The sequence below is a fragment of the Corvus cornix genome, chromosome 21 (genome assembly GCF_000738735.6).
Source record: "Corvus cornix cornix isolate S_Up_H32 chromosome 21, ASM73873v5, whole genome shotgun sequence".
NCBI lineage: Eukaryota > Metazoa > Chordata > Aves > Passeriformes > Corvidae > Corvus > Corvus cornix.
In genome coordinates, this window is record NC_046350.1 from 3,238,409 (window position 1) to 3,262,617 (window position 24,209).

A 24,209-nucleotide genomic window follows, 5' to 3' on the forward strand; every position below is an offset into this window, starting at 1 on the left:
AATAATTGCCTTTGTTTTGTTTTCTGTAAGCCACAATGACTCTGCTGATCCGAGCGATTAATTCTGCTCCGCCGTGATAAACGGGTCGATGGCCATGTCACCCGGGCCCCCCACCCTTTCCTTCTCCTCCTGCCGACACGGGAACGCTGCGTGCTGGCGGGAGCGCTTCCCAGCACCCATCCATGGCCTGCTCTGGCAGCGAGGCTCCGCAGGGATTAATCCAGCCTCGGGAACGGTGCTATTTTGGGGAGCTGGCAGAGTGCTGCACATCGCCTGTCTAGCGCCTGGTCCAGCCTGGCACCACAGAGCCTCTCATGGAGGCTGGGAAACTTCAAGGCTGAGGATGCTCAGGAGGCTCCACGCCCGCCCCAGGGAGAGAAGGAACACAGCCCGTGGCCCAGCTTCCTCATTTCTTGTGGAGAAAGGCGCCGTGTCTTCTATGGCAACACTGCCCAAATCGCTTGGCACCACCTCCGTTAGAATGGGATGAGCTTTAAGGTCGCTTCCAACCCAATCCTATGAGTCTATGAAGAGCTGCCCAACCCCGCTCCGTTCCTCCTCAGGCCTGCAAGCCTACAAAAAAATCAGGGCCCTGTTCCCCTGTGATGCACTGCCAAGGTCTGGGCATCACCCTGGCAGAGCCCCACTGAACTGCAGCCCCCAGCTCTCTCTGGGGAGCCCGAGGGCTTCTCCCCAGGGCACTGGCGGGGCAGGTGAGCGCTGCCTCCAGCCGCGCCACCAAACAGGAGCACTGGCATGAGTCAGTAATTGCAGAGCTCATTTTTAGATAGCGCTGCAAATGTGCCTATTAACATCCGCTCCCGTCTCCTCTGAGTGATTTACCTGGTTCATTTTATTCAGTGAATTAAGCACAAAAATAACGGTGGTCTACAGCGATCCCGTTATCGACCCGCTGGAAATGGGCAGCATCCATCACTCCCCCGCGCAGAGGAGGTGTCTGCCCTCGGAGATACGCGGGCAGGGCAGCGGCTGCAGAGGAGCTGCTCAGCTCCACGGGCGCCCATCTGCCTCCCCAGCAGCCAGGCGTCAGCCCCGAGTGATTGTTTGAAGAATGAGACATTTTATTGTCCAATTCTTGACATCTCTCACAGCATGCCTGAGACATCAATGTTCTTCTAAATCACTGCTGAGTATAATATTTTGCCACTGATACCACACATAATCTTCACGTTTGATATTCCCCCGTTATCTAATGGTACTTTGCAGAATTACGGTGACATTAATGTTCACCACCCTTACTGAAGGGAAAAATCAAATTAAAGATGAAGTATCATTGACTTTGTTGGGGGCTCCAAGGGAGTCAATTGAGCTTTCCCAAAAAAACCCAAGAAGGTAGAGATGTTTTTGTTAGGTTTTTTTATCCCCTTCCTCATACTTACTGTAGTTTGTTTCTGTGGTTTTTTTCCCTTGCTGTCTTTCCTGTGGTTGATTTGCTTCAGTAGAAATGCAACATGAACAAAACACCACAGCTTTTTGCAGGCAAAATCAGGGAAATTTCCCAAACAGGTGATGACAGAGATGGCAAGGGCAGTCCACCAGCACTATTCATGCAATTTTAGGATGGAAAAATCCCAGCAGGCACCATGGGTCTTGTTCCACAGAGACCCCAGTCTCTGCCCCACGGGGTTTGCACCTGCAGTATCAAGGGCACCTCTGCATTTTTATCCCTTTAAACCAAGCCCATCCACCCTGTACTTCCATAGGGGCTGGCTTTATGAAGCTGGAGACATGCTGGCACCCCTAAGCCCTGCAAGTGGAAGGTGCTGCCACCACTTACGAAGCCTGGAAACCTCTCCTCCATGCATCATTACTTTGTTGAGAGCGTTCTCAAGAAGCTCACAGCAAAATGCAACGAGAAAGAATAACTTCATTATCTGGCTTTACACCCCTTGACAGCCAAACTTTCCTCTTATTACAGATGGAAAACACTTTTCCCCCCATGAATGGCCTGAGGCTCTACAAACTTGATTAAACACGGAACGACTGCTGAAGGATTCGTGCTTATCGAGAGCTGTTGCATCGTATCGTTCAGCCAGGAGCCAGCCCCAAGCACGTGCTCTCCCAGCACTACCAGTGGGCATGGGGTGGGCAGAACCTGCAGCTGGAGCTCCAGGGAGGAAAAGCAGCTTCACCCTGAGCAGCCAGAGCCCTCACTCCCACTGCAAGAGCCGCACAAGCTTGGAAATCCGTGCAGTCCACCTCCATCCTCCTGCCTGTGTCCATCCTTCCTGGCCTCTTGATGCTGCAGCACACCTTGATTCTCACTCAGAGCATCTGGAGAGGGGGTGGGACACTTGCTGGTGCCTCCCATTATTCCTGCAGCAGGAAGGGTCACCCTGAGTCTGGTGGCATCAGTGGTAACATCTCAAGGATCCAGCTTGTGGCTTCTTTCTTCTGCTTCCCTCCCTTCCACAGCGCCCACAACAAAGCTGATCCCTCATTACATGGAGAGCAGCTTTATCGATGCTGATTGCATTAACCTAATAACACCTGCACAAAGCGATCACAAAAGAGACTGGAAGGTTTTGTGTTTGTTTGGGTTTTTAAACAAAGACCCTGTCCATGAAGCATTGATTAAATTAGAGGGTTAGATTAAGCAGTGATTGAATCAAGTGCCAGGGCTTTCAGAGAGAGTCTATATGCAGAACATTGATGCCAAAGGCCTCAAGGGAATAGGAAGGGTTTGGGAGCCCAGTGTGGATGAGATGAGCACAGGATGCTCTTCAGAGGAGAGCAGAACAGGCAGGAGCAGCATGGCGAGGCAGAGGACACATCCCTCACTCTGCTGCTGGTTTCCTCCTGACAGTTACATCCACACACAGATCAACCACCCCCTCCCTTGTGTTTGCAAGCTTCATCCCCCTAGGAAAAAGGAGCCCTGTAAATCAAGGCTTTCCTTGATTTCAGCAGCTGGCAGATTGGAGTTAGGCAAGGATTAGGGTTAGGCAGGGGATGCTCACCAGCTCTCTGTGGCACCCGGCTCCTAGCTGGGCACGACTGTGACGCGTGGCACCTGTAGCTCACGAACTCTGTAATTGCCACAGTGCAGGAGCTCCTGTGCACCTTCCACAAGTGCCATTAGAAGCTGTTAAAGTGCTTTGTCAGCCACGACCCTGAGAAATTGCTGCTTCTGTTTTTATCTGTCCTTGAGAAAACTCTGATCCCGAATCAGAGATGGAAGTTGCATCATCTGGGTGTGCAGTGAACTGCTTGGGGTTATCAGCTTCTCCTTTTCTCAGGCAGGGTTAGCCCTACTTCGATAAGATTGTCACCAGAAGACAAAAAAAATAGCATATTTTCAGCTGATACAAGTTGGCAGATCCCAATTGAAGTCAATGGATTGATTTTACCTTCCATTATCCAAGTATCTCACCGGAACTGTAGCATCCGGACTAAGAAATTCTCTAAGAATTTATCATTTCTGATAAGGCGAAAAATCAAGGGAGGTTTTGAGCTTTATGATGAAATTAATATTGACACCTCTGTGCTTTACAGAAGGCTGCAAAGGCAGCAGCACAGGCTCTCCTGCACTTCCCACCCTGCCCAAGGCTCACGCACAGCTCTCCCACGAGAGCACTCCTGGAAGGGGAGGATTTAGAAAATCCCTTGGGCTAACCAGCAGCTTTGCCATTAACCCCAAGAGACCCGGGAGAACACGTAATGTAACACTAGCACTTGTAATTCTGCAAAAACAAGCGCTGACCTGACCTTGGAAGGACAGGACAGCTCCTGCCCGTGGCACGGCCCAGGAAGGTGCAGCTCCAGCCCTGGCTGCCTGCTCCTCATCCAGCTGGAGATCCCCGTGCTCCTGCCACCCCCGACACCCAGCCAGGCCAGGCACAACAGGGACACAGAGCCCCAGGCTGCCCATGGAGCTGCTCCACACCCGGGATTACATCCCTGCATCCTCCAGGCACATCTGCCCACCCATCCCAGGAAATCGTGGCTGTCTGATTCGCTGGGCTCCCACAGCCCAAACGGGGCAGGTAGGTGGGCACATGCCCACATCTGCCCAGGTAAATCAGGGCAGCCTGGCTAAGAGAAAGAACTTCTTCCTAAAGGAGAGGAGCAGCGAGTGAGCTCAGGGCTGGTCAAGTCGGGATGCTGCTGTTGGAGAGTAAATGTATCTGACAGGCAGCAGGCGGTGCCAGCCAAGGCTGGAGCGCCCGGGATTCGCCATCCAACAAATTGAAGTCAGCAATAGGCCAGGGGCTGACACGGCACTGCCTGGGGCCGGCGCTGCCCCGCAGGCGATGGGGCTGAGTGAGCCCTCCCCGTGCCTCGATCCCGGTGCAGAGAGCGGCCGAGCCCCGCCGTGCTGCTCATCCCGGCGGCCCTGCAGGTGAGTCCCGCCCAGGTGCAGCCCCTGCCCACCCCTCGCCCTGCCTGGGGACAAAGACATAGCGCCCCAACCCAGTGGGTGATCTGTGCCTCGCTCCTGCCCCCCGAGCACAGCTGGATTTCTTCCAGAAAGACACAAGAAGGGACAGACAAGGATTCTCCAAAGCTGGATCTTCCTCACAGCCCCTCTCCCTGCTGCCGAGATCAAGGCGCACCCGACAAGTGCCGGTGTCACCGTTCCTGCAGCACCTCTGAGTGAAGCATCCAACCAAGATCTGGGGAACACGCAGAGCTCCGGTGCCACCTCCAGCCATTGAGGCCCACATCTGTCATTAGGAAGCTGCTTTCCTTGCCAGTGCAGTAACTGATAAGTTGCCTGGAGCAAAGAATCTGCTCCCTGTGTTGGTGGGGATGGCAGGTGAAATATTCAGAGACAAGGAGCCAAGAGCTTTGTTCAGAAATGGTCCTCTTGGGCCAGGCTGGAGACAGCTGGTGACACGGAAAAACCTGTGTTACATCCCTCTTTCTGTGGCTCATTAAAGGGCCTCTTCCAGCCTGGCACTGACACCAGCACTGCATTCCCATTTTAGCACAGATGCCAGTTTGTAATCTTGCTGCCTGGCCTGGAACCACGCTCCTCTTCTCCATGATTTGAAAGGAGAATAATGTTTTATACCAACTTCCCATTTTTGTTTCAAGGGTATTAAGAAATGAAACATTAATGGAATGTAGAAAATGAGCTGAGCGTTCAGCTACTATTCACCAAATTGTTCCTGTTCATCCCTGGGAAAGGAGGGAAAAATAGGAGCAAGAATAAAACTGTGCCTAGAAACATCCCATTTCTCCAATGCATGCATGGCTGACAGCCACTAAGCACAAATGAATAAATATTTTATGTGCTTTAATTTCCTCATCTACGAGCTGATGTTCTGAGCCTTTCTTTGCTTTATTTTGCTACTTCATAAATGTTAAAAACGTTTATCCTCTTATACTTTCCAACAAAAGTAAGACTTTTTCCAGTCTCTGCTCCTGTTCCAGTTGCTTTCATCTCTTTATTAGCATAGCAAAATAGCACATCACCTGCAGGTTTCTCCCTCCAGTAATTTCTCCTTTCTATTTTTTCCCACCTTCCTTCCTTCCTTCGGTCGTCTTATCATCACCTGCTCTCCCATCTCTATTATTCAGGAACCACGGTGTTTGCAGGTTTTTTTTTGTCCCAGCTGCTCATTGAACCCTACAGTCTATTGAGATGCAGCTTGGATTTCTCTTGTATTTATTTCATTTCCCTTTTTATTATTATTATCTCCTCTTCCTTACTCTGCCATGCCACATTGTTCCCCTCCCTGTTCCCCAGCTCCGTCGCCAGGGATGCCGGGACATCTCAAGGCTGCCATCCTCCTTCCCTTGGTATTTTCCATCTTGCATTTATCTTTCTTTCAAAAACCCCTCAGTTTCTGGAAAATTCCCACTTCCATATCCCTCAAGAGCCCAAAGCTGCCACCCTCACCAGTGTCTGGTTGGGGTCTGAACCAAATCCTCCTCTCCCGGAAGGAAGCTGCCATCGGCAGCATCCCATCCATCCTTCTGGAAAGGCTTTGAGCTGCCCCAGAAGGCTCAAAGAGCTGGCAGGCAGCTCTGTGATGATGCAGTGATGAAACAAAAAAACTCCCTGCAATTAAAAGCTTAATCCCTCTGAAATGGAGCAGCCACAGGAAAAGGGGCAGGCAGGTGAGGATGGATGTCACTGCGCAGGAAAGCGATAATGGAGAACAGAGAAAGGTGAGCAAGAACAAAGATTAATCACAGGCAGAGTTCAATAGGAAGGTTTTAAGGTGAGCAAGATAAGTGGAAGTGTCTCCTGAAATGGATAATTGTCAGGAATTTGGAGAATTACCAGTGCTGGCTGTGCGCTGGAGCGCCAGGGCTGCATTAGCCTTTCCTGGTGATTTGCTAAATTTATTCTTCTGTGATTCCTAACAAAATTCAAAGCTCATCAGCACCCGGTGGGTTATTTCCATTTATCTGCTTTAGAAGTGGTTTTTAAAAACCTCAGGTACTTTTAATTAGCTTTAAATTCCTCTGTTCTTTCCCTCAACCTGTGATTACTGTTTAACCCAACTCTACCTATTGTCTTCCCTCCCTCCTCGGGGCAAAGAAATTCCTGTTTTCTTCCAACCAGCCACTGCTGCTGAAAGCCCTGCAGTTGGGAGTTGAGCCTTTGCTTTGTCTGTCACGACCAAAGCGCAGCTCACGACGTGAGATATCCTCGGCTCCTCCCCAAAGCGGAGCCTCTTCCCACAGCAGCCGAGGAGGCTATTTCGGGAGACCCTTCCCCGCTTTCCGGGTGGCTGGAGCTCTCCTCAGGATGAGCAGCAGCACTTTGGCAGCGCTCAGAGCTGCCTGCTGCGAGTTAACCCGGTGCACTGCAATCTGCAGAGGTGTCAGCAGAGGCAGAACTGCTCCTGCAGCCGGAGCAGTGCCCGATGTGCCGGGCTGCTCCTGCCCACCGGGCCCCACCGGGCCCCTCAGCCCGCCGCACCACCTCAGGCTCCAGCCTGCTGGTTCACATGGATGACTCACTGGAAGTGAACCCACTCATTTTGACAGGATCTGGAATTTCAGGTCCCTCTGAGACCTCAACCTCGATCCCCAGCCCTAAAATGGGTAGTTTCTGGCACGCTGCAGAGGCACAGGAAGTCACAGCACACCCCTCGGGATGTTCAGCAGCCCACCTGCCTCCCCACACAGACAGACTCCTATCCATGCCCGGCTTGTGTGCCTGAGCTGGAAAACCATCACGGTCTGCATGGGATTGAGATCAAAGCTGCCCAGCAGTACCGATTACTGACTATTTTTAATTCCAGGAGTGGTGTGTGCCTGTGTGCCAACCTGCGAGCGCTGTCAGTTTGCAGGGAAGTCAAATCCGATTAGCACGGAAAATATGCAGGGAGGGTAACATGGTGTGAACTGACATAACACGTGTTGGTTAAGGTGCTATCCTGGGCTTGTCTGTTTTCTGGATGTTATAAATCCCACAGCAGCAGAGAGAGACACACATCCGAGGGTGATTATTTGCCATAAGCCCTTCAGCTTGAAACACTTTTGCAAGGAGAGTCCTAGATAGGAAGCTTCCCTAGGAAGGAATGTGCCTTTTCACGGGTGGGGTTGGCACCCTCTCCCTCCTGTGGGAGCAGTTAAAACTGTGCCAGCTGCACTGAGGATCCCATAGGGAGACCTCCTGCACACCTGGATCGAGTCCCTCTGCATCCCCAGGGATCCACGGTGCCAGCCCAGGAGCAGGGAATGGCCGCACAGGGGTGGAACAGGCAGAGAGGAGGGCAAAGGGTCCATCCCGGTGTTTAAAAGCCATGGAAGAGAGAAAGGGAAAAGGCACAGAGCCATCAGCAGCTGCCAGGAGCCCCAGCAAAGAGCCTCAGCAGGCTGCGTGGAGATCTGCCTACGAAGGCACCTCGGAGCCCTGCGGCCCCAACCCTCACACAGCCAGGCCAATTAATGATCCCAATCAATAATCCTGACCCAGAAATTTCAGACAGGAGCTACAATCAGAGCAAGGTCTCCGCAGAGGCAGCCTCGCAGGCAGGAGGATCTCGCTGCGTGTGAGGGGCCAGACTCGCTCTCAGCCAATTTTCCCGGGTCCTCCCCTGGATTGTGGGCTGCAGGATCAGCAGTTTAAAGAGCTCTCCCAGCTCCTCTGGGGTAAGTCACATCGCTGACATGTTTGATAATCACCGGTAATTGCCCCTGCATTGCACTGGGCAGCTGGAGCTGGCACACGCACGCTGAGCCTCCCTGAACTGCCCAATTCTCCAGGATACACTTTTAAATACGGATGGTAACCCGAGGAGACGAGAGATGCTGGGCTCAGCACAGCAAGGAGCAGCACCCTCCCCCTCCGAAGGGCCTCGGGTGCTGCTGTCAGGGCATTACCAGCGACAGCAGCGCAATTTTCGACCCCAGAACAAATGATACCTGCTAATGCAGAGGCATCTCGCTTCCCCTCTGAGTAATTACCTTCCTGATGCTCGGAAAAGGCTGCAGACGGTATGTTTCTCCAGGAGGGCAACCAACCCTAGCCCGGGAAAGCTCCAGAGCATGCTAGACACAGCCCAGCTCTCACCTGGGGATTTTAAAGCCTGAGGGTTGATCACCAAAGTGGGAAAGCTTGGTGCCATCAGGTGTGTTTCACTACACCCCCAGATGCTGATGTGAACTCAGGTGGAGTTACTGAACCTGGGACGAGCCACATGAGGAGAAGAGATGCAATGGGAAATGGCAGATGCACTTTGTGTTGGAGGGTTTAAGGGTGAATACAATAAAATCCGTCTTTCAGTGTGGAAAAATAGTGGCAAAATGTAAAAAAAAGAGAAGTCTGTAAAAAAAAAAAAGGATTTGCTAAGGAAGCTGCTACAGGGAAAGGGAAGGGGGCAGGTGGCTGAGGCCAGGGTAAGGGCAAGGGATGAGCCGTGCTGTGGTTTTGAGAGACCTCCTCAGCAGCTGCGTGAGGGCATTTCTGTCCACCAAATATGTGCTCTGCTTTGAAAATTTAAAATCTTTTCAACGTGAGAGAAGCACTCCCTCCTTAGAGAAGGCTTTTATTGACCCGGCAGATCCGAAGCAGAACGCGTTATAATGTCAGAAGCAGTTTCATCCTCATGGTCAGTCCCTCGGCAGGTCAGTCCCTCTGTCCATGTCCCGCACAGCTGCTCTCACTCCTGGGACCTGCTGCATCCTTGGAGATGCTCCACGCCCCAGAGGTGTGGGGGACCAGGGCTGAGGGTGGGCACTCTGTGAGGAGCAGCCGGGAGAGAAGGGGTTAAGTGTCTCCCTCCCTGTGACCACATCTGGGAGGAATTTGTTCCTTCTGAAAGGTTGAGGGCAGGGAGGGAGATCTTCAAAGTTTCTCCACAAGCCACTGAAGCTGAATTTTAATGGGGAAGAAAACAAAAATATGAAAGTGAACAGAACAAACAAGAATAAATTATTTATGAGGATGAAAGTGAAGAAAGGGAAGTTAAGCGAAACAAAGGGAGCCACGCATTTCCCACAGCTGAGGTAGCATGATCAAAGCTCCCACGAAACCAAAGCCGATTGCTCGCACCCGCCGCGGCGATAACACCGAGGCTTTGATAGCGCGCTCTGAGCGGCGCGGCACAGCTCAGGCACAGCCCGGCACCCCGGCCCGGCACCCCGGCCCGGCACCGTGTGCTCCCCTGGAGCCTGGAGTGCTCCTCTCCCACATGTACCCGCCCAGGGGACACCTGTCACCTCCAGGGAATGGACTGGAGCAGAGGAAGGGACCTTAAAACTCTTCTTGTTCCAACCCCCCTGCCATGAGCAGGGACACCTTCCACGGGCCAGGCTGCTCCAAGCCCAGTCCAGCCTGGGGCTGGAAAGGGTTGTGCCTCCCCATCACTTCACCTCTCAAATAGTCTCCCTCTTTAGGGGAAATGAAAGACAAACTACGGTGCGCCCAGGCAAACATCTCCTTAAATATTTCAGAGCCGTTAACCTCTCTCCACACTCGTCGTCATCTGCCAGGTAATTGAAATGGCTTTGCCTAAGCAGGATTTTTCGGAGATCAATTATTTACTTCCAGCAGAAGGGTCTGGTTTCAGGCTTGTTTACGATGCAGCTGTTGCTACCGCTGGTTCCTCAGCCTTGTTTATCCCTAAGCAGATAAAAGCTGGCTGATTGGAGATAAAGTTCTTGATTTTCCCAAAGTGCCTGATGGATCTTGTTGGCCACACTTGGAAATTGGGATGCAATTCCTTCATTACGCTGTTGTCTTCCCTCAATTGCTGTTCTGCAAATAAGCAACAGGACGGTGGAATAAGCGAGCACTGGGAAGAGGAAAATCCACTTTGATGTCTCATCCCGAGGAGCAGCAGCCATGGATGCATGAGGACATGCTCCTCTTCCCTGGGGAAGCCCAGTGTCCCTGGTTGGGAATCTCCCTGCCCTGGAGTTGCCTCCGCTTTTGCTGCCCTAAAGGCAAACGGGGAACGTGGAAAGTCTGCCTGCGAGGGAGGGTGAAGTGCGAACAGATCATTCGCTCTTTGCATGAATAATGTAATTACCAAGCAAGGCCAGCATGGGGAGGGTGAACGTGCATCGACACCAGGGAACAGCACAGGGTTTGAGGAGGGGCCTGGAGGCGCGGGAGAGGCAGTGGCTGCTCCGCTCCTGGGCTTGCTGTGCTGCAAACAAGCTGGATTTGACCGTATAAATGGTCTTATTCAAAGCAGAGAATTAAGGTAATAACAGTTCTCCAGGAAGGAGAAGGAATTCAATTTCAAAGCCAAATTAAACAAAGCTTCCAATTAGAGCAGATAATGTTTGCAGCGAGCTGAATGGCCTTTCTTCCAGCTCAGCCTGAGTTTAATTTTTCTAATCGTCTCTATTTTGCACCTCGGTTACTTCAAGGTGGCCAATTTCTTAGGAATTGGCAGATATTGACTGATGATGCCAGGCTCAGAATTGGGGTTCTTTTTCCTCCAGCGCTGAAGTCTTTGATCGCTCACACACCACTGGCACCCACCTGGGCTTCCAACAGCAGCCACTGGCTGGGATCCCACGACTGTCCCCCAGCTGGGATCCCAACACTGGCACCCAGCTGGGCTTCCAACACCGAACTGCAGCTGGGATCCCAATGCCAGCATGGCCCCGATCCCTGTGGCGCAGCCCCGATCCCTGTGGCACAGCCCAATCCCTGTGGCACAGCCCCAATCCCTGTGGCACAGCCCGATCCCTGTGGCAGAGCCCCGATCCCTGTGGCAGAGCCCCGATCCCTGTGGCACAGTCCAATCCCTGTGGCACAGCCCGATCCCTGTGGCAGAGCCCCGATCCCTGTGGCACAGCCCAATCCCTGTGGCACAGCCCCGATCCCTGTGGCGCAGCCCCGATCCCTGTGGCACAGCCCCAATCCCTGTGGCACAGCCCCAATCCCTGTGGCACAGTCCCGATCCCTGTGGCACAGCCCCAATCCCTGTGGCACAGTCCAATCCCTGTGGCACAGTCCCAATCCCTGTGGCACAGCCCCAATCCCTGTGGCACAGTCCAATCCCTGTGGCACAGTCCCGATCCCTGTGGCACAGTCCCGATCCCTGTGGCAGAGCCCCAATCCCTGTGGCACAGCCCCAATCCCTGTGGCACAGCCCAATCCCTGTGGCACAGCCCCAATCCCTGTGGCACAGCCCCGATCCCTGTGGCAGAGCCCCGATCCCTGTGGCAGAGCCCCGATCCCTGTGGCACAGCCCTGATCCCTGTGGCACAGCACAGCAGCTCCTTGCACAGGGCAGTTTTTCCCCATGCCGTGGGTGCCAGGGCTGCAGCAGGCAGCTGCCCACACTCCTGCAGCCCACATGTACGAGGCCCAGATTTGTGTTATTACAAGTGACCCAAAGAGCTTATTGGGTTCATGTAGATGAAAATATTGATTTTGTGCTTTCAGAAAAAAGCCCAATTAAGAAGATCTAATGGAAAGGCGACCCTTTATTGCCTCTTTGTCTTATCTATCAGGAACCAATATTCCACCGTTTAAATGAGGGAGAAAATCTGATCATTTTTCCTCTATTTCTTTCTTGTTACTTGTGGCAAGAAAGACTTGCTGAGCATGAAGGAATTCACCCCAAGGACAGCTGACCTGCTGAATGCTGTACCAGGCTCCCAGGGGAGCCGCTGCCTGGGAAACACAGGTGGGATGGGGAAAAGCAGGCCCAGTACCACAGGGCAGCCCCTGTTACCCCACAACCACTCCCCCACTTTATAAAAGCCAAAGCGTAACAGGAACGAGTCATCAGCCTCGCCCGCTGATCCCTGACTCGTTTTCTCATTGATTTCTCTCTGGACTACACGACAGAGATGCCACTTCCCAGTAAAGAAGGGCTCTCCTGAGAGCTCATCCGCACTCCTGACGTGCCACGAATAGAGCCTCCCGCTCCGGCCATGCCGGGGAAGCTGTCACAGGAGCAGGGCAGAGCAGACAACATGGTTGCCTTAATACGCGCCTTTGAGCAACTCCGCTCGCTGGGGAATCGCGCGGGGCTGACAGCAGAAAGGATGATCAGCTGCACTGGCGCTCCCACTCCTATCAGTGGGGACCTGTGGACAGGAACCTCATCCCAAATCCAAGCACCTTGCAGAGTTCCTGTTCATCAGCTTCCAAATCTCCCTGTGTTAAACCAGCACCGGAGGGGCCATCCCAGACTCGCCTGGTGTGAAGCTCTGCCCAGCACAGCTTCTCTGAGGAGCAGTTTGGGGGAGGTTGCTGGATCCAAGGCTCTTCTCCCTGCTTCTGCTGCCTTGGGGAAGACCTGATGCCAGGAGGAGGGCGGGCTCCAGGACTGCCTCCCTGCCCCTTGATTAGAAGGAGGAGGGCTTGAGGCTGCAGTCCCAGCACCCATTCTCAGCCCTCGGACTGCAGCGCTTAAACCTTCCAGGGCCAATCTCTTCACTGGTTAATTATGTTGGAGGATTACACTTATTAAAACTTCCCACTTTGGCAGCTCATCTGAGATGAAATCCTCCGGCTTTGCAAAAATAATTCGCATCGGATCTGCTGCCTCATATTCCGAGCTCGCTTGTTAGCAGCGCGCTGGGCGGGTGCCAGCAGCCGTCATCCCAGACTCTCCGGGAAACGGATGATTTCCTGAGAATAAGCTGGTTTAATTTCTCCTGAATTGCTAAAGCACACACACTCTGGGATTTTCAGGCCACCTTCAGCGGAGGCAAGGGAAGGTTTGTTTTTCAGACGGATCTGCCTCCCGTGGGAGCGCCAGCAGCAGGAGCTATGTGAGTGGGGGCACTGTCCTGTCCTGCTGCCCACTCCAGGGGCATCTCCCCGGCCCAGCAGGCGGGAGCCCTCCCAGCAGGGTGGCCGCAGTGCGTGTGGCATTGCCCTCTCCCGGGAGGAAACAGAACTCCGTGCAGGAACTACCCGCAAGTAAAGAGTGACAGCAAGTGCCAGGAATAGCCCAGCTCCCGGCGACACGGGCCCTTTCCCCTCTTGGTCAGATGGCCATGGCTGGCACATGGATTGGCTTCTGCCTGTGGATTCTGCCAACAACGGAGCAGTGATAACGTGGATCCCAGCAGGAGCAGGACCTGAGTGGCCCCAGGTCCTCGTGCAGCTCACAAACCACACTCTGTGCTTGCCCAGAGGTCAGAGCCCTAGAGGGATTTGCCTGGGATGCCAGCAGGGAGCCAGGCTCCAGGCTGCAGCTGAGGGACCACCTGCCCACCTTCCACATCCCTCCTCTTTTTTTTTTTGCCAGGTCTTTCGCAGTTCCAGCGCTGGCACTGGTTCTTTGGAGCGCGGGTTTGTAAGCGTGGCGCGGCTGAGCAGCTGCAGCACATCCCAGCAAAGCTCTCTCCCCCAGGCTTCCCAAAGGCAGAGCTCTGCCAGCCCCGTGCCAGGCATCTGCTCCTGCACATCGCCCGCCGGGACGGGGCGGGAGCTGTGCCGGGAGAGGCACCGGCACCTGGAGCAGCAGCTGCCGATGCCTCCAGACGAGGCATCCCATGGACAGGAGGATCTGCTCGGCTTTGCATCCAAAGGATGGCATGGAGCCGGCTCCGAGCTGCCGCGCAGGAGGCAAAGCTTCTCCTGCTGCACGTGGGGTGAGGGCAGACACCGAAGGGCTCAGCCCCGGGTTTATGCTGAGCTCTCTCCCTCCTGGGTGAGTTCCCCGGCACGTTCAGAGCCGCTGCCTAAACCCGCAGCTGTTCCAGCGAAGCCGCCCTCGCACGGCTCCTCCGCCAGGAAAAGTGATTTGCAATTAGTTCAAACGCAGGTTTATCTCCTCCCCGCACAAAAGGGGCTCGTGCAGGGCTTTGAAATAAATATTGGAGAGAATAACCAGAGGCTGATAGAATAGAGCCGTCTACTCTGTATTTTACCTCTTTCAGGAGAAGAGTGTGAAATATGTTTATAGTCCCACTCCCAGCCATCCCTAGGAGCGGCTCCGTTGGGCAAATAGAGCTGATGAGCAGCAGGGATAAATCACACTTTCCCACCGCAGTCAATAAAGCTCCATCTCGGGCTGCTTAAAGCCTAACGGGGGATGGAGCCCAGCTTAAATCCAATCTGGATCCGGCGGCTGGGAAAGCTGAAGGGATGGGAGCTGTATTGATTCTCAGGCTTTGCACAGGAAACCCTGGGAACCTCAAAAAGACAAATGTCTGTTGGGAGCAGATTTGGAAAGTGGAGGCCTGAAAACAATAAATATGCTTCATAAGAAAGGTTAAATGCATTAGTCACATCTGCGTGAGGCAAACCAGGTTAGAGCCCGCTCAGAGGGGATGGCTGGCAGAGCAGAGCACGGCTGGAATATGGAAATTCCTGCTAAGAGACGGTGATGGATAGACCTGAAAGTGAAATGGAAGAAATTGGTGAAATATGGAGTTCTCAAAGTCCTCAGGAGCAGTTTAGTTCCCAGGTGTGAAAGTTTTGAGAATGCAGCCAGCATGGCTGGGGCCAAGGCTTGGGATGAGATGGGGAAAAAGCAGCCCCAGTACCCAGGAGTGTGGGATGAGACGAGATGAGATGAAACGAGACGAGATGAGATGAGATGAGATGACACAAAATGATGAGATGTGACATGAGATGCTTCTCATGTGCTGGAGCAGGGGCAAGAACAAAACTTGGTGGCCTGGTGGCCTTGGGGTCAAGGTGTGACTCGCTGTGGCAGTGCTGGCAGCATGTTCTGCCTGTCACACGTCACTGCCATGAGATGAAGCTGTCTGGATGTCCTGAGGTCTCTCCTGTGCTCCATCATCCTCTCCTCCTCTGAAATGCTAATGGCATTAATGTGTTTATCACTAACAAATGTTTTAAGTCCCAGAACTGCATCAAACTGCTGAGTCGTAACACCTCATTTATAATTTTCATCCCCCAGGATGCCTTTGGATTATAAATACACTCACTGTTGCTAAAAACACATGGCACTTCAGGAGCCTGGTCCAGGCTCTCAGGAGCACAGTGATGGCTTTGGGGAGTGGGGAGAGCTCGGAATGCCCCCAGTGGAGCAGCAAAGCCCAGTGCTGTGGTGGGATGAGGCTCCAGGCTGTGATGGATGAGTGGCATGTAGGAAGCAGGCAGGAATGAGAGCAGTTCAGCACAGTCATCCCTGACGTGCTGGTGGCACGAGGGGTCTGGGATTGCCCCTTGTTCAGGGTTTGCAGAGCAGCAACAGACTCCTCCCAGGGCTCGAGGGTGGTCAGGCAGCGGCAGCAACGCTCTTGGGATTGCTGGGATGGCTGGTGTGACCTCTGGGATGGGGCTGCTTCCATCACCCACCTCACAGAAGGAGGATTCTCTCCTACCAGCAGCCTATCCTGGTGGGAATGCTGCTGGAGAGCAGCAGCAGCACTGCAGCATCACCTCCTCCTCCTTCTCTCAGGATGCAGCCGGGTCACAGGGCTATGGACAGGTTACAGCTCTCGGGAAGGGTTATCAGGATGATCACCACTGCTCAGAGTTACTGAGACAATGAGCAGTAAACACCGGATCTATTTATAGAAGTTACAGGGAAATCTCGCTCGAGCCACAAACCCCCTTAATTGCGAATCTGCACAGATGTTTCCTTTGAATTTGAAAAGTGATTAATAAATAAATGAGAGTAATGCTTGTTTTGGCTGAAATAGAGCAATAAATAACGTCTGCAGCTCTTCGTTACCAAAACATCCCCAGCACTGGGTGAGGGATCTGACCTGGGACAAACGGCAAGAGCTGACAAGGGGGAAACAATTAACACCAGGCTCAAGCCAGGAATAAACTCAGTGCCACAAGCGCTGCTGCAGGAGTCCCTTGGGCTCCAGGGCACAGGCAGGACACGGCTCCTGCATCCTGGCACCCCATGGCATCACTCTGCCTCTGACTCCCACACCACAGGAACCTCCCCTGCACCCCCCTCCCTTGATCCCCCCTCTTCAAACCCCTGGCAAAGCCAACGTGTTTACTGTGCCGCTCGTGTTGACTTTTTTTAATTCATGCATAATTCAGGCTATATCTATAATTCCTGGATAAACACAGACATAACTTTTCTGTTGACTATTCCTTGACCCACTTACTGTACAAACACGCCTTGGAATGGAGCAGCACTGGAAAGGAGAGACCTTCAGAGGCATCAAGGGTTCCCAGGGGGCTGGGAGAGCGTGGCCTTGCAGTGCCAGTGCCGTGTCAGTGCCGTGCTGTGTTGGTGCCCTGAGTCTGCCCACGGTGCCACTCTGTCCCTGCCAAAGCCAAGGCATTCCCAGTGCTGAGGGAATGACCAGTCAGCTCGGCAGCTTGCAAAACTGCTGTCAAATCCCTTCAGGTTTCCACTGAAATCGGAGCTTTTGTATTCATTTGTATTGTGATGAAAGCGTGTACCAGCACCGTATCGGAAACACAAACAGGGCAATCTTATAAAAATTTCATCTTTATCTATTTTGGGGAGAAATAGCCGTGTCTGCCTAATTGAAGCATCTGTCATTCTGACATTAAATAGTGCATCCATGGCTCTTCTATTATATTTCCTTGTATTTCCCATACACTGTTAAATTGAAATAACACTGGTGGCTTAGAGATAAAGGAAGATAATAGGTATTTCATAATGAGCAAAGAGGAGGATTCATCTGCAGTCAAAGCCCAGAATTGCTTTGGGTTTTTTTTATTTATTTTTGGATGTTGTTATTTTTGTTTGGTGTTGTTATTTTGCCACCCTAAAGGGGGGATTCTGCCACTCATCTTTCCCAGTGCAAGGAGGAGCCTTTATCCACACGGGAAGGGATGCGAGCGCCAGCAGCTGCTCAACAGCATCTGAGGTGACACCGTTTTGACCGTGCCACTCCTTGTTTTGGCAAGCTGGGGTTTAAAAGAGGGATTTTGTGCACAAAATTAAGTTTAGTGAGTACCACTCCTGTCAAGGAGGAGCTGGAGCAAATCAATTCAGCCTTGGCTTTGCACGGAATAAGTAAAAGTGGAGCCAAAGATCCACATGCTGCCTGCTCCGCTCTCTGCACCAACACCTGTCACCTCCCTGCTGGGACAGGACTGTCCCAAGGACAGGGACATCCAGGCCAGACCTCCCCAGCTGCAGCTTCCCCCCGCTGCTAACGAGCCCCAGAAAATTGAACCGTGCCGTGCTTTCCCCATGTGGATTCTGTAATTAAATCCCGTGCAAAACGAAGCAATTACCGAAAAAAGGCACCGTGTGAGTACAGATAATTATCAGCGAGGAGGCTCCCGAAGGTAGCTGGCACGGAGGCTGTGGCAGCCGCTCGCCCTGCCTGGTACCCCCCGCAGGGATGCTCCTGCTGCCAGGGAGGGGTGGCCTGGCCCAATCACCTCGCTGGCTTTGGGTGGCCCCCACTTCCAGAGCTCCCCGTGGATCCCCGTGGCTCCTGTTGGACTCACCAGAGGGCACAGGGAACCGTGGGGAAGGAAATGGCGCTTAGGGAGGGGAAGGAATAGCCACTGCTTGGAGTAAAAGCACAGATATCTAATTGAGATTTCCTCGAAACCCACTGGAAATAATTAAAATTGACTTCTAATACTTTACAAACTAATTAGGAGTATTGGACTGGATAACTACATTGAAGTATAAGTGGCATTTAATTGGGATAAACTGAATCATAATTGGAAATAAATGCAGCCCAAAACAATAAACAGCCTGGTAGGAGAGGTTATGGGCAGCAGCGAGTGTGGTGCTGGCTCAAAGCCTGTCCAAGGCACTGGGACATCTCTCATGGAGTCACAGAATCTCCTGAGATGGAAGAGATCCACAAAGATTTAACCACAGTTTAACTCCTGGCCCTGCACAGACCCCCCAACAATCCCACCCTGGGCATCCCTGGCAGCCTCGGGGCCGTGCCCATTCCCTGGGGAGCCTGGGCAGTGCCCAGCACCCTCTGGGGGAAGAACCTTTCCCAAAATCCAACCTAACCCTGCCCTGGCCCAGCTCCAAGGTCCTGTCCCTGTCACAGGGAGCAGAGGTTGGTGCTGCAGACCCTGATGAGGTCTGACCTCAGTCTCCTCCAGCTGAACGCCCCAAGTGCTCTCAGCCGCTCCTCGTGTGGCCCCTCCTGACCCTTCCCCACCTTCGCAGCCTCCTCTGGACATTCCCTAACGTGATCTCTGCTGAAGTCTCTCCTGGCACACCTCTGCAGGCACATCTCCTGGCCCATCTGTCCTGGCACATCCTGAGCAGAACACGGAGCCAGTGCCCCTGGCACTGCCAGAGGCACCAGCACCAATTGGATCCATTACAACAACCCCAGAGACGCTGATCCCTCTCCAGAAGCCCCAAACTCCATTTCAGGAGCCCGATGTGTGTGAGCAGCCCGCAGCCCGTGCCTGCTGGGTTATTTATCTGAGCTTTAATAACGCCACCCTTTCAGTGGTATCAAACAGCGCTTGCTGCCTCTCGCTTCTCATTCCCCTCAATGAGCTGCGAACAAATGAAGTGGGTGCAGAGCTGCCGGCCCTTTGTTCTCCCTCATCTGCTCCACTCATTACTTTGAGGAGCCCTATTTTCCTCTTCTTTACTGCTTTCTTCTCTCGAACAATGGGCTCTGAATGTATTCAAGTAACTCTTTTATCATTCACTTCTGCGGAGATCTTTAAGTTCTCCACCTGAACAGTTGGTATTTCTATTTATGAAAACTTTCTTGCTGACTGCCGAAATTGGGATTTTACTCTTGAAACGACTGGTTAGCTCAATTATGGCCCATTTCGTTCCCCCCATTTAGATTTAATAGCTACAATTTATAAACGCCAACCTTCCCTCTTGTTTCCTCATCCCCCACACACCGTCAGCAAAGCCAGGAGCCTTCTGATCTCCCCCCGATGAGGATCCGAGGCGGCCAGGCCATTTTTTGTACATTTTTTACCCTACTAAAAGAAAACACAAAACAAATTGAGAAAACCCTCAATGCATTCCCACCCCTTTCATCATTTTCCCAGCAGCAGACCTCACAAAGTGCTTTATGGGATGCAGGAAAGTCCTCCCCAGCCTGGGAGCCCCCTGGTTCCCCCGAATACAGAGGATGCTCCTTTTCACGAGGTTGTTTGTTCTTCCAAGCCTGGCGCAAAATATTAAAAAGCTGAACGGCTTTTTCTTCTCTCATTCACTTCAACAGCTTCTCTGAAGATCGTTCTGCTTCTTGCTGGCTCCTGGAAGTTTTCCCTCACTGGTGATTGCTGTTTGCACTTGTGGCTGGACAGTGCCCGAGTACAAAACCTCCTGCCCTGCTTTTGGGCTATCAGCTTTTTGTGCTGATGGCAGGTGCTGGGTGCCCTGGGTGGCAGTGACAGCGGGTGCTGGGTGCCCTGGGTGCCCTGGGTGGCAGTGACAGCGGGTGCTGGGTGCCCTGGGTGTGCTGGGTGGCAGTGACAGCGGGTGCTGGGTGCTGGGTGCCCTGGGTGGCAGTGACAGCAGATGCTGGGTGCCCTGGGTGCCCTGGGTGGCAGTGACAGCAGATGCTGGGTGCCCTGGGTGCCCTGGGTGGCAGTGACAGGGGGTGCTGGGTGCCCTAAGCGGCAGTGACAGCAGATGCTGGGTGCCCTGGGTGCCCTGGGTGGCAGTGACAGCAGATGCTGGGTGCCCTGGGTGCGCTGGGTGGCAGTGACAGGGGGTGCTGGGTGTGCTGGGTGGCAGTGACAGTGGGTGCTGGGTGCCCTGGGTGCTGGTGACTGGGGTACTGAGGGCCCTGCATGCCCGGGGTGGCAGTGGTGGCACGTGCTGTGTGCCACAAGTGCTTTGGGTGGCAGTTCCAGAGAATGGTGGGTGCCCTGGGTGCCCTGGGTGGTGGTGGCAAGGGGTTACAGGGTGTCCTACATGCCCTGACTGACAGTGGCAGTGGTGGTGGCAGTGCTTGGTGGCAGCGCTGGGTTTGCCCAGCGCCGGGGCACGTGGGGCCATGGCTGGAGTCCTTCACAGCATTCCCATCTCGGGGCTCTTGGAGCACTGGGAGGAGCTCCAGGGCTGCTCTCACCAGCTCGTGGATCAGCCCAGCTCCTCAGCTGGAAATAATGTTCCTGTTACCTCCAGCCCATCTGTTATCCCCTTCCTTTGCTAACGGAGCTTGGGTTCTTTATGGTTTATTAATATTTATTTGGTCTGTTTGAAACCTAAGCCTGTTGCAGGAGACTTGGGATACATCTACAAAGGTTTAATCTCCCAGCTCAGGTGCTGCTGTGGCATCAGAGGGCAAACAGGGTGTGGCAAAGGGATCCCCTCGGAGGTGGTGGCTGGTGCTGAAACCCAAATCCATGGGAGCTGCTCCTGCTCCGAGGTCACACATCCCACCTGTCCCCAGCATCTTCTCAGCGCAGGTCTGCCTATGAATGATGCCTTAGCTTTTAACTTTTCTATTTTTCAAATCCTGCACTGCCTGGTGTGTAACTCTGGAGTTTCTTGTAGCCTGTTCATTTCTCTCTCTCGTGCTGGGCAGACATAACAAAGCCTCTCCGAGCCTGCTCTGCAAGGACACCCAGACCGTCCTAGGCCCAAAAAGTATAAACCAAAGAGCTGCTAAGGGGGGGTAAGCTGAGGGGAATTACAGCATTAAACTGAAGCTTTAATTGGAGAATTAACCCCGATATGCAAATGAACCAAACCTATAAAAGTGTGAAGAACTCGTGACCTGTTGTCCATCTTGGGGTCCATCTCAGCAATAGCCTCTGCCTCCCCAGGGGTACCTTTGAAGGCCTTTCAAATAAATACCTCCCTTTATTTCCTTACTCCTGTCTAGTCTCTGTTTTAGGTGGCCTCTCAAGGCATCAGTTCTTTGGCACCACCAGAAGGGACAACGAGGCTTCCGAAAATCCTCTGGGATTCAGAAAGATCCAGCTCATCTCTCTGCCCTCTGCCAGCACCTGGCGGGGCAGTTGCTGCAGTCCAGGAGGCAGAGGAGCCCCAAGAGCCCATCCATGCCCTTCCGTTTTTAGGCAACTATTCTGGATAAAACCGCAGGGACAGCAGGGTGCTTGTGCCAGGACACAGAGGGAGCAGCTTGTGGCACTGTGATGAGACCCTGACCCAGAGCAGAGTGAGCCCTGCCCACCCCTAGCACCCAGCTCCTTTAGAAAGAGCCTTTCAGGGCCCTGGAAAAGTCAGGGATGGGAAAGGAGATTAATAAAGGAGCTTTTCCACGAGTTTGATAAGCACTAACATGCTGCAGGCTCGCGGTGAGCGGCGCAGACGTCGGCTATAACGAGCTGAGCAGCCTCTCAGGAGGCTACAGGAAATCGAGTTTAACATCAATTTTTAACTCTTGCTCTGCATTATTTAATAAGTGGTTTGAAACCTGCCTGGCATCACGAGAGGTTGGAACTCGTTCCTGCGCTGGAAGGAGAGAAAAAAAATATTTTGTTTTGTAATTAGAGGAGCATCCCCTCAGCTGTGGAGGTGGCATCGATCGGCTCGGCAGTCCGGGGTTTATAAAGAGCCCCCGGCAAAGCTTTTCTGCTCCTTTAATGAGATTGTGCAAAGGTGGAAGATGCAGGAGCTAATCTGAACCAGGGCACCTTGTGCCTGTGCCCTTGGCTGGCGCACACCCCTGGGGAGGTTTGGAACAGCCTAAAAATGAGTGTCGTGTCTGGTTTGGTGACCAGTGAACAGGAGCGGCCCATGCTCCGTGCTTCCCCTTCCCATGCACAGGGACTAATCACACATCCTCCTTAATATTCCTCACCAAGCTGTTACAACATCACCCAAAACTGCTCTCTGAATCCTCATGCTGGGGTGTTTTATCTGTATTTTCCCTGGCTGGTGGCTCTTTCCAGAAAGGAGTGCCCGGCTTTTTGCTGGCTGCAGCTCATCATTGCCAAAACCCCACGTGGAGAGTCCAGCAGTTGACAAAGCTGCTGAGTTGACCCCAAAACAGGGTGTTTTTGGCAGAGTGGCACCTTCTTGCTGGATCAGACCGGGGGTGGCGAGAGGAATCACCTGCAGCCTCACTGCTGTTCCCAGAAAGGTGGGGTGTCCGTGCCTCCCTGTCACCAGGCAGGACACAGGCTCCTCTCCAGCTCCTGCATGGGAGGGGTTTGACTTTTCAAAGATTTCCAAGTATTTTCCTGTTGGAGAAAAACTCACCTTTAACGTTTTATGGAGGCATCAAGCTGTTCATGCTTTTCCATCCCTGTTTTAAGGGAGGCTTTATTAGGTCGGTCCATGGATTTTCCAGTTAAAATAATTGGTGTTTTACACCATGGGCATCAATATAAATGTAAACACAAGCCGAAACAGCAGTGGCAGCGATGCACATCCTGGGTTTGGCTCCCTGGGCTGAGCTGGATTCAGGTCCTCTAAGGAGTGATAGAGGAGTGTCAGACGGGATTGACCAGCTCTCCATGGACCTTCACCACCAAAGCCCACCCTGTGCTGATTCTGGAGCTCTGCTGTCCCTGCTGGGAGCTGTGAGGTGTGACAGGACCCATCCTGGTAGCAGGAGATGCTCTGAGCAGAGGGGACCGGGATGGGCATGGCAACCACACTCAGTTTGGGAGGGCTGAGCAGCTCTTCCATACTTGGGAAGGAGTTGGAGAATAGCTTCCAGTAGCTTCTGGAAGCACAATTCCAGATGGAATGTCACACCAGGACGTGGCATTCACAGGCACCGGTGCATCCCTCCCTACCTGGGCTAGTGAACTCACCCTGGGCTCTCTGGCAGAGGGGGAGGGAGGCTCTATATGCTATTCCATACTTCCTCCTCCATTTAGATGGATTAATTGACCTTTAAAAATGTGCCCAGAAAATAAATGACCTAATAAAATGAATTATCCTCTTCCACAGTGCTCGAAATCCACTGTAACTTGAGAGGAGACTAATGAAACATTGAAAGCATTGAAGAAACGACTAATGAAAGAAATAACCCTAATAAAGAATAATTGATTAGTCATTTGAAAGCACTGCAAAGCGCAGGGTGAGGGCTCAGCTGGGCCACAGGCTCAGGGCGGTGTGGGCTGGCTGGGAGACCCAATTTTCCCCCATTTCTGCTCCTCTGGTGGCAGGCAAGAAGGTGGGAGCTGCTGCTTGAGGCCCATGTGGGACCTGAGTGCCACCAGCATGTGCTCATCTCATGTTATCCTTCCTTGCAAAAAATTAAGGGTTAAAGAAAAGCTGGATGAAACTTCTGCAACTGCTGCCACTTCTTTAATCGTAGTTTCCAAGAATTTAGCAAATTGAACATGGAAGAGGGAAGCTGGCACTGCTGCCACAGCCTCCTTGGGCTGAAACGACTTTGTGCTTGGGTTTTGGCACCACAGAGCCCTTATCTCACTGAGCTAAATCCGTGCCTTAATTTTTACGAGTTCCTCGGCGAGGCTGGTGGAGCAGAACGACAGCAGTATATCCCAGTTCAGTGAGGGGATATTGTTCCCTGGGTGAGAAGTAAAGGTGGAAGTGTCCGCAGCGAATTTACAGCTGGCCATAAGCAGGGTTTCACCAACAGTCCCCCAGCAAGTTCTGTTTATTGTCAGCCTCTCACTGCCCGGAGCTGCGTCCAGGACAGAACAATTCAGTGACACCTCAATTGTCTCCCATCGACCTGCCCGGTGCTGCCTGGGAATGCTCCTGCTGCTCCCTCCAGCCTTGCTGGCAAAAGATGCTCATCCCAAAGCTCATCCCTCTGGAGCAGTAACGGGACCAGGGAGCCTCTCCCTTAATGTCATCTCTCATTCTTGATAACCCAGCTGAGCCAGGGGATGAGGAGCATCTCCGCCGTCCTGACTCCTGCGGTGCTGGAGCTCCCTGCGAGTGACACCCGACACCGCGTTCTCCTTGCACAGGATATTCCAGAATTGTGGGAGGGACGAGCTGGGGAGGGGGCTGCAGACCCCGGCT